At 39.8% G+C, this 11,471-nt stretch overlaps 1 non-coding gene and 1 pseudogene across 1 annotated transcript; both read left to right on the top strand.

The window, feature by feature from the left end:
- The first annotated feature begins 6,455 nt into the window (after window positions 1-6,455).
- On the top strand, window positions 6,456-6,575 carry LOC148804145 (U5 spliceosomal RNA). The gene has a single exon (XR_016081491.1). It is a non-coding gene; the product is annotated as a U5 spliceosomal RNA (small nuclear RNA).
- Window positions 6,576-8,001: 1,426 nt separating this feature from the next.
- On the top strand, window positions 8,002-8,114 carry LOC148804144 (U5 spliceosomal RNA; annotated as a pseudogene).
- The last annotated feature ends 3,357 nt before the right edge of the window (window positions 8,115-11,471 follow it).

The raw sequence follows: 11,471 nt of genomic DNA, 5'->3' as shown, positions 1-11,471 counted from the left end.
AAACGTGGAATCGGAGTCGCATCAAAACAGTGCGACCCCGGTGGAAAAACTCGAGAAACCACTGTTCATTGCCTTCCAACGACGAACAGCAACAAAGATGAATGACGACGAACAGTGTGACCTGATCTATTCTCCATTGTTTTCTTCACTAGATACTGAAAAGGAACCATTGTTCATTGCCTTCCCCGTTCGAACGGAGGAGGTGGCGGTGGCAAGAGAACCAGGCAGCGACGATTTGCTACCCTGCTACCATCGATTTGCTACCTTCCCTGTTCTTTGTCTCTCCCTCCATCTTCCTCTTCTCTCTTCTCCCTCACCTTCTTTTTCTTCCTATTCTTCCTGTCTTCCTCCCTCACCTTCTTCTTCTTCTTCTTCCAGCGAAGAACCAGGTCGTGACGTGTTTTTCCTATTATTTTCCCATATATAAAACCAAACACTGAAAAGTCCAATTTTTACACTTTTCCATCCCATCCCATCTTTTCCCATCCCACCCAAATTTTCCCACAAACCAAACGGAGCCTTAACGTTCGGATTCATTTTCAAATTTTCCTGATGTCTGATGCTTCCTCTCCTTAAGTCAATATTATCGCATTTTTCTGGTTTGATCACTCTTATCATTATCACTAGTATATTTCTCTCAATTTTCCATTTTTATATCCTTTCTTCTTGCCCATGATCCCCTCTAATTCGCTCAGGGGCCCAACAACTCCCCATGGTGTTTCAAGTTTTTAAAATCAACACTCATCGTTGGCCTACAGTTGGGTAAAGAAAGCATAATACGTTTTTCACATCAACCTTGCATGGTTACTATCAGTTAACACTTCATTATTCTCTATCGTCTTGGTGTTGGACTAATTCTAAATTTTTGCAGCATCTAGCTTTCAATTTTTTTTGATACCTTTGATGCTCATAGCTTATCATGAGTATTATAAAAAAAGCTATTGTCTATTGATTTGAAAAATAGGATGAAGAAAGAATACGCTTTTTTCCTTTCAGAATCCCAAATTTTCTTATAAAAAAGTGCTTCTGGTTCCCTAAAGCAAAAGGGGCATCATTGGGTTTAGGAAAATATTTAGCCATGTGAGGTTACAAACAATCGGATCTTAATGGATTACTGGGATAGGGAAATATTTGTCTAATAAGGCCATACTAGTGGAGGGGGCCCTACGTTGCAGGGGTTCACTCATAAACTATCAGGCTCGAGTTTGATTCGAATTAGAGACTTGAGCTCAAGTTCAAGCTCGACTTGAGTCAAAAATTCAGAAATTTGAGCTTGGCTACCTTCGATTGTAGGTCTCTCAAGCAACCGAGGTCTCCCTCAATTGTCGATGTGCCAAATCGAGGTCTCCCTCAGCTATTGAAGTGTCGAGTTGAGGTTTCCCTAGCAGGTGAGGTGTCGACCTAAGGTCTCCCTTAGTTGACAAGGTGCCAAGTTGAGGTCTCCCTTAGTGGTCGAGGTGTCGTCTAGCTCAAGCTCGATTCGAATTAAAGACTTGAGCTTGAGCTCAGAAGTTCGAGCTCGGCTCAACTCGAACTCGACTACCTTTGGTTGTAGGTTCCCTTGTAGCCGAGATGCTGAGCTGAGGTCTCCCTTAGTTGGAGAGAGAGTGGCATTCTTGTAATTTATAAGGAGAGAGAGATGACATTCTTGTAATTTGTAAGAAAGAGAGAGAGAGAGAGAGAGGGAGAGTTGGTAGGAGAGAGAGAGTGGCATTCTTGTAGTTTGAAAGAAAAAAAGCAAAAGAGAGAGAGAGTTGGTAGGAGAGAGTGACATTCTTGTAATTTGAAAGGAAAAAAAGCAAAAGAGAGAGAAAGAGTTGGTAAATAGTGGCATTCTTGTAATTTTTATGAAAAAAGGCAAAAAATACTATTAGATTCCATTTCCCTCATCCTCAGGCATTCTTATGTACACATTATAACTTAATATATTTATATAGATATAGATAACAGGAGAGCTATTAGTCCATTTTAAAACACAAGGGAGGTCTTAGCATTTAGTATAAATATGAGGGGAAGTTTAAATCTTTTACCCTAAAAATTATCATGTTGATGGCCCGATAGCTGAGATTATCACTTGGCATCTTTTTGGGTATGGCGGTATAGGATTGATTGAACCTGCGTACCTACAAGTGCTTCATTGTAGGATCTGTGGACCTCAGGTGCACCCTACATTGTCTCCACCTCTCAATCCCCTTGGATATTAAAAAAAGGGAAAATTTTCAATAAGTACCCTGTATAGTCCTAGTATCAATCTAGTACCTGAACCAAGGTTCAAAATATCGTTACCTATCGGCCCATATTGGCCAATACATATCGTATCGTGGCCTTCTCGATACGCCTCTACAGGGGTTGTTTTGGGTTAGACCATGGTTCAGAGGGTAGTCGGGCCTTAAATTGACCCCTGTAAACCAGATTTGAAAAAAATAAAAAAAAACACAAAAAAAAGCACCGATACAGGCTGATATTGATACTTTGAAACTTGACCTGAACTTTAAAATGCGACAATCTAGTCCTCAAACTTTCAATTTGCGACAATTCAGTACCTGGCGTTAACTCACCTTCAGTTAGAATGCAAAAAGACATAATTACCCACCTATGTTTTTTACCAATGTATGGATTATTTTTTGAAATGACAAAATTGACCTCAACTATAACATCCGTTCTCTGCAAGTGGGATCCACTGTTCACCCACTCGGTGCCCTGGAAAAGTTTAAATCAATGAGTCACACACCAAATATTGTTGTACGAAGATCTTCCCCATGTATTTTGGAAGAAATCGTAGGAATAAATCGCATTTGCTGTTGGTACCCCTTGTTTTTAACTCAATCGTTGCTAGAGAAGACGACCTCTTGTTGTCGGTGTCGGAGGAGACAACCGGAGAAGTTTATCTTTTGAAGAAGGTAGATGTGAGGTGTACAAAAAGCAAATTTCAGTAAAGGTGACAAAGAGTTACATCATAAAAAAAAAATAAGGCCGAGCTCGGAGGCTCGACATATTACATATATACAAGGGGGGTCCAAGAAAAGAGGCAAGATACTCCGAACATCATGGGGCTACTCGACCCCACAACTAACCATCTCGATGGTATCAACATTGGCCCTAACAGCTTGCTCATCGGCTACAGCTCCCTCATCAACCTCATCCTCAGAGTTAGGTTCTAGATCGACCCGATTTGTCATCTCGTTCATGCAAGCCGAGGACTTTATCTTGGAAAGGTTGACCTTGGGGTACACCGACCCCGCCAGCATTCGGCACAGCTTGAAACCGTGGTGGAAAGTGCCGGTGCCAAAGTTCTCCCTTTCCTTCAAGAAGTCCGATGAAGTCTTGAACTCCTTAATAGCTCGGACCCTAGAAGCCTGGATCTCATTGAGGAGTTGTGCCTCACGCTCGGCAAAGAGAGCTTCCTTCTCATGTAGCTCCTGGTTGAGCTTCTCGACATGAAGTTCCAGCTTCTCTATCCGATTCCGTTTTGCAACTAGCTTGTTATTTAGGTTGCCGATGAATGAAATGACCCGTTCAACATGAGATTGGTACTCCCTCGCCGCTACCTCAGCAGATTTGGTCATCGTCAGATGCCTTTTGGATTGCCCATTCAGGGAGTGAGTCAAGGTGTTCGCCTACAAAAGAGACCAAAAACTAAGTATAGAACATAGATAAGGAATAGCACGACAAGGAGATTGGGAACTTACCATCATGAGATAGTGCATGATTTTGCCACCGAGCTCGCCAGGGCACGCTTTACAAAGTTCAGGGACCTCCTCGTGGAAGACGGCCTCCTTGCTCTTAATCATGACGGTATGAAAATCCATGATGGTATGCCTCCCCTCGGGAATGTCCTCTGCGTCCAAACTATCGGTCATCGTGGCCCCATGTGGTAGATGGCATGCCTCGGATGTTTGGGCTACCTTGGTCTCTAGTAAGGTCATCTCCGGTTGATCTTCTCCGACCAGGTCAACCATTCGGACCGCCTCGGCAACACTCGACGTTGTAGGTTCGGGAGCTGATACCCAATGTGCTTCCTCGTCGGCTACCTTTCTCTTCTTCTTCCTCATGTTTTGAAGCAGTTCGACAGTTGGTATGCTTGACATGTCTCCTATACGAGAAGCCTAAGAGTTAGTCGAACTAAAATAAAGTGAAGAAAGGGAATGCCCAATCCTGAGACGACGACCTACTTGGAGGACTCAACCTGGCTTGGATCGGCTTCTCCATGGCCAAGAACTCACTCAACATCAATTGCCATTCCACAAGGTTCCACACTCTGGCCTGCAATTGCTTGCTCAAGGTCTCATCCCTGGAGTCTCTCACCTGTCTCTCTAGGATGTCGAGAATGGCCATCTACTAAGCAGCTTAAGGAAGAAATACTTCATCTTCCAGGCCGACACTTTGGAAGGGAAGTCATGTAAAAGCTTGTACCCGGGTTGGTAAGACAAGTAGTAACTATCCCTACCCGAGGTGCTGGTAGGGTTGTGTTTTATTTGGCAGAGTTCGATAAAGGTCCTAACATCTAGGGGAAGGTTGATATGATGATAAAGGGAAATTGTACTGATTAGAGTGCGGATTGAGTTTGGGTGTAGCTAATAGAGGCTAATATTGTATAGTTTAGGACTTTAGGGACAAACAAATGGAGAGGAAACCGGAGACCTGGCTTCAGAGCCTCCTCGAAGATGACAACTTCGTTCTCCTCATGCTCCCAGGGGAGTGACCCAAGAGGAAGGGAGTAGCAAAACTGGTCGGGGATCCTGTACCGAGCCACAAGTCCGTAAATCTCATCGGCAGAAAGTTTAGTGGGATCGAAGTGGTTCGACACCTTGGCCGTAGATGGCTGATGGGAAAACGAAGCCCCTTTATGGGAACCTCATCAGTCCTGGATTGAGGACCCCTCCTCGGCCCAATCGGGCTGCCCCCTCTCCTCTCCAGACTCACCACTAGACATAATGGAAAAAGCAAGGGAAGACGACTCACTTAAGGAACGAAGTGACCGACCTCACTGACCTGATCGAAAACTCCAACAACACCGAGCTCCGTGACCTCAATATGCACCAGAACTCAGTTAGGATGAAAGAAATGGGTCCCTAAGGGTCCTATTTATAACCGTTTAAGCCGAGCAACAAACGGTCTAGATCGAACAGATCCAACGGTTTCTAGGGGTGCGATTGTTCGTATTTCCAGGCAAAAATAGTTGAGCACATTTTTTACGTCCATAGAGCTTAATGCTCGCGTGATGTCTGCACGTACCCGAGACGTGACCTCACCCCCAAGGTCGAACTAGTTGAGTCAACTAGACTTGAGCCACTGGTTAAGCCATGACTGAACTGAAGTCCGGACCAAATCTCCTTGGTTCGATGATATTCTTGCCCTGAGTTGACCATGTCGGGCTCAGGAGTGGGGGACAATTGATGTGGGATGATTTGGCCTGTCAAATGATGTGACGACACGTGGAGTGATAGAACAATGAGGTGACACCTCAGCGACCTCGGTGACCTCAGCAATCCCAGCTACCTCGCACACCTCGGGTCACCTAGCTAGACCGAGGCTCAAATAGCTCAACTATATGCACCAATTTGCCAAGATGCCACACAACCTCTATCCATAAGCAAGCCAATTGTCTCTGATCTCCTCGGGATCACGACACCACGTCAACGGAGTCCATCTTCTCCCTACCCGATTTGGACAAACCTAGATAAGCCTTATTAGATTATGCGGAGCTCATCTTCGGGTGTGAAACCAACTCTGGACTAGACGAGCTCGCCTATATAAAGGCCTCACCTGCAGCTTCACAAGGTACGCGTGATTCAACTTTCTCTATACTCTAGCAATATTGCTTTCAGATCTCTCAAAAACCTCTAGTTCACTAACTTAAGCATTGGGGTGCCCACACCGGGTAAAACACCCCAGGCACTCTAATCTCCTTTTCTTGCAGCTCGACCAGGCGACCTCGCTAGCCCGATGTCCGAGCTGTCCTCCAGTAGGGAGCATGAGATCATGCATCATCAATTGTCTTAGGACTTGAACGGTATGTGAAATTTCATCTATGCCTAAGATATAAAAGCATAGTCAAACATCACTATCGGTATCAAATAGCCCGTGCATTGCAAGGGACATTCCACTAGTTCCCTTAAAAAAATGTATTGTTGTCATGTATTTTTGTGAAAGACTAATTATCTGATATGTGGTGAACGGCTAGTGGATCCGTTTTGGTATTGATTCCCGCTATTTCACTTGGGAATCAGGAGAGGAAGCCAAAGTTTACGGAGTGATGGATTTTTCTCAGGTCTCCATCGAGGGTTTGGACTTTGGAGTTGCAATACGAACTTGGAAGTGAAACTTGTTAATATGGATTTGCTATTCATTATTGTGTATTGAGCTATTGGATAGAGTTCCACATTGGAAGAGTAGCAAACTTTCCAATAAAAAAGCAACTATAAAATTCCAATCAAAGTTGTATCAAGGCATGCAGCCGCACGGTGAGTACAGAGCGAACTATTCTTTCGCCTTTTACTAAAGAATACTGTGTTCTCGCCGCTGACAGTGGCATACGCCTATTTTTAGAGGGTTTTTTCCACCCAACCAAATCTAAGTTAAGAAATTTATCTTCACTGTTTAGTTTCTCTCAGGCTTTTCTACAAACATCTTGGATATATACTGAAAGTTGGGGTGTTTTCTTCAGAAGTTCTGGAAGAAAATCTCGACTACCATATATTAGTCAATGGTAGTAATGTTCTTTTGAGGAGAGGAAATTTTACATTGCTGGTGAACTGTCGTGGCTTTCGACGGTGTGTGCGTTGTGCTCGTAGGTGTCACATGGCTCTTGATAAATAAAGATAAGAAATCATGGTATTAATGGATCTACTGTTTCTTAACTTTCTTCTTCAAACCATTTGATAATTGATCGCCTAAGGTTCATCTCTTTCATTGCTTTCCCCTGGTAGAGTTCATCTAAGAAGCAAACTTGTAGATCAAGTTAGCATGTTTTGTGTGAATGCATGGAGAGGAACAGATGAAACATTAATGGAAGTACGAACGATAGGGGTGTCAACGATATTCAAAGATCCAATTTCGAATTCGATATAATCAAATCGAATTCAGATAATTCGAATATCTAATCGGTCAAATTTGGATATTCTATTCATATTGAATAGTTAATCAGATTCGAATTCAGATATGACCTAATTCAATTCGATAAATATCGAAATTTGACCTATTATTTAATTCTTATATATAATATATAAAATATTTTATATAATTTATATATATATATAATTAAGTTTTATATTTATATACTTTATATCAATAAAATATTTATTTTATATATTTATTAATTATCTAAAATAATTAATTAATTAAATCGAATATTCAAATATTTAATTGAATTTATTTAATTCTTCTATATAATATATAAAATATTTTATATAATTTATATATATATATAATTAAGTTTTATATTTATATACTTTATATCAATAAAATATTTATTTTATATATTTATTAATTATCTAAAATAATTAATTAATTAAATCGAATATTCAAATATTTAATTGAATTCAAATTTGGATATTAATTTTCAATATCCATTAGATATCGAATTGAATTTGGATATCAGATTCAAATTCAGATATTGCCTGAACTGATTTGAATTCGGTAGTTTTTGAGGATTAAGCTAATAGCGAATAGACACCTTTGATGCCCAAAACCCTCAAAGTTCATAAAGCCTTGGATGGTTTTATACTCTCCACTTTGGTTAATTTCTCAAGCGTAGGCCATGATATGAATTCTGAATATGATGGATTCTTTGGAATCCACTTGAGGGTCCGAAGTGTGTTCTCATTTCAATTTAACAGTAGTAGGAAGCGAATTTTGTTGATACGAACTCTTTAGTCTTCTTATTCATCAATGATATGATTATCATCTGAAGTTGTCTGGAGTCCCACATCGGACAGTAGCAAACTTTCCAATAAAGAATGCGTCTATAAAATTTCTTTCAAAATGGCTTCCAAGGCACGCAGCCGCGCGGTGAGTGCATAGCGAACTATTCTTTCGCCTTTTACTAAAGAATACCGTGTGCTCGCCGTTTAAAACGGCATACGCCTATTTTTTGAGGGTTTTCTCCATTTTCTGGAGTGACCCAACAATTCTCCGTTCAAAGGTTTTCGAGGGTTTTTTGAATTATCTGTCGGGGCTTACAGTTTTGTCTCTCCCAAAATTTATAGTCAGATTTCATATCGTCCAAATATCTATCTTCCGTTGTTGTTCAGAACGAGTCTGGTCGATGATTCGATCCTAGGGTTCAAATTCTTCGATCTGGTGCTTCTTTGGTTCTTTATGGCCTATGTCAGTTTTTTGGTGCATGTGTGTGGATGGATGGTGGTGCCTTTATCAGATTTTTGTAAGCTGAATTCTCATTGACAGTCAAGTTGTGGAGAAGTTTTACATCGTTGGTGAATTCTCATGGCCTCTTTTTCAAGGTGTGTATGTTGTGCTCGTAGGCGTCACACGACTCTGATTTAATCCGAGCTGACTCAGATCGGATTCTGATTTAATCCAATTCCACTTTATCTTTTAAAATAGAAAGAGAATAAAAAGTTAATTACTTTTCAACTTTTATATGTAATAAATTAATATAAATATAACATACTAAATTTATTACATATAATTTAATATATGAAATATATATATTTTTTATAATTTTAAATATAATTATATAAATTTTATATATTAAAATAAATAGATATTATAATATAATCAGATTTGGATGGAGTCATGATCCACTACCTCGGATTTTTGGGTATCACTGACAGGTCCACCCTCAATGAACAATACACGAGCTTTAGTGTCGGATCAGGCTAGATGAGCTTGTACATGGCTCCCTAGTCGTTGAGGATGAAATTGATTTTGATGAGATAGAGGACAAACAATTCGGGGTAACATTTTCTCTAAATTGGATAGAGATTCTCGTGTTTGTTGAAGAATAAAATTTCAACTAGAGGAGGAAAAAAAAGCTCCAATCTTAGTCTTCTATTATAAATAAGAAAAGGGAAACTAAGCAATATATTTTTCCACTGGAAAATCCGTTGAAGGGCCAATTCCAACATTTTTCCAGCCAAGGCAAACCAGAGATAAGGGTTGGCTTGAAATAACCAGTAACCACTAATTCCAACTCATTGAGTAGTCACTGGGTAAAGAAATAACCATTAATACCAAAAGACATGATACTAGATTAACACACTACGCCACATTGGACCAGTAGAACATTCTCTCTTCACTAGTAGAGGATTCAGAGCCTCCGATAACTTAGAACACACCATATATTTTTTGACGACTGTACAAAATACACCCTTTAGTTTTTGCCTTTTTGGAAGGATATTTGAATAGTAGAGATGGATAATACAGACATAGACACAAGCAAAATGCATTTATTAATAGGAAATACAGGATATTTGGATGCCATGTCCATAGGCATTTGACCCCCTAAAAACGGAACCACTTCTGGGTTGTTCGTAGAAAAGTGGAAATAAGTTCAATTTCTTGTACTTCTTGATTGAAATGCCTAGCTTTCCCCAAAATCCAATTAAAAAAAAAAGAGAAAGGAAAATGTTAAAAGAAAACATGGAATCATTTCATTGCTGGTAGCCTATTAGTGAACAAAAAAGGGCAGCCAAGTGCACGGGTCAGAGATGTAAGCAGCCTTACAGACCTGTAGACTGCTTCCAAGCAATGATGAAATAAGAGCAGCAGGAAAAATGGTTTACTTTTCCCTGGAAATGCTAATCCAATGAAGTAATAGTGAAGACTCGGGTCACATGGTTTACTTCCAAGGACAAAGTTGTCTGCCTCGCATTGATTTAGCAGTCTGTACTACATATGGTTCTCAGGATTCAGGTCTCACACCCTGAACTTTTCGGTGTTACCCCTCATTGGATATGAAGCCCTTGATCAAAACCATGAATGGAGGAAGAAGAGAAGGTAATACTGATTCATTAGACTGATGTGCTTCATGCCACTACAGAATTCACAAACTGAACATAAAAAGATATAACAGTAAAACCACAATGCAATGATGAACATATATAGAAAAAAAAGAGTGGACGGGTGTGAACAAGGATACTCTTTTTGTGAGCCGAGTGTAGACGAATCCATAGCTTCTTCAACGGGGAGATGAAGGATTGCAGCCACCACATATGGAGAAGTGGGCGCCGATACATAGATGGAGCTAAGGAAGGAAATAGAGAGAATTCAAGATAGTACTGTTGGTTTGCTTGGACAGGGGTGAAGTCTACATCATTGCTTTCATTACTTTGCAGAATAATCATGCATAAAACATTTTTTTTCCTTTGGTGCTCGATCTTTGTCACACCTTTTTCTCTTTTAGAAGTGGCTAATCCTACCTGAATCACTTTGACATTTCTCAACTCTAGTGTTCTTCACAAACATTCCTGTATGTCTCAAGGCAATGTAGCTTCTTTAGCATTCTATCATTTGAAACCCACCCACTCCTAAGTTCTTTCTTTACCGTTTTGGTCCCCTCCTGTTTGTCAAGTAAACAAGCCAGAAAAGTTCCTGGAAAGACTTTGATCTCATTCAGATGGGGTTTGATGACTCTCAAATCTGTATAAGTGTATGTGCCGTGCTAATGCTGCTTCCATGTGTGAAGGCTGTTGCAGCTTGGGTTCCATATAACGAGATGTGTTTCTTACCAAGCCATCAGTGCAAGGGGACTGAAATATAGTCTCATAAGCATATTCCAGTCTAACTTCTTTGATGATTATAGCCTTATAAATGGAAAATAGCTTCTTGCTTTAGATTTAATTGTAGTGACTGGTTGGATATTTCTTTTCAGAACCTCAAAAGATAGCAGATTCAATTTGCAGTTTCCCCTATGAATGAAGAATATCATTATCATGTGATTTATATTGCTATTAGTGGTTTGTTAAAGTGAAACTTGGCAAGAGACAATTATTAACTGTAATACACTCATCCAGTTCTCAAGCTTAAGATGCAAGAAACTGGTTCTGTATCGCATAGAAAATTGGATTTTTCATTGTATTTGGTTCCTCCAAACCGTCCACTTTATATTTACTCCTTATCTGGACTTGCAATCCAAAAATACAAATTAACCAGATAAAAGTCGATTCCTCTTATATGGTCAATAAATAGGTCTAACCACCAATATGATTTTATAATGAATCTTAACTTGGACAGTTAATCCAAACAAAATAGCCTTTCAAACTAATAGGCATTAGTCATTTATAGAATACAATTTATGGAAGCTCCAAGGCAAATATTTCAACAGTCAATGGTATACCATAAGTGTACCTAGTGCACTGAAATGGTTTCAAGATAATTGACCATTTCCAGAAAAATACTTTCACAATATGTAGTTTCCATTGAGAATGATAAAGGATAGTACCCAGTTCCTCACAGTAAGGTTTCATGTATCCAGAATTGCAAAGAATAGGAAATGACTAAATTTGACA

Source organism: Nelumbo nucifera, chromosome 1 (assembly GCF_055504915.1).
Source record: "Nelumbo nucifera cultivar China Antique chromosome 1, China Antique-T2T, whole genome shotgun sequence".
Lineage (NCBI taxonomy): Eukaryota > Viridiplantae > Streptophyta > Magnoliopsida > Proteales > Nelumbonaceae > Nelumbo > Nelumbo nucifera.
Note: the sequence above shows the minus strand (reverse complement) of the source record. Positions and strands in the feature narration are given on the sequence as shown.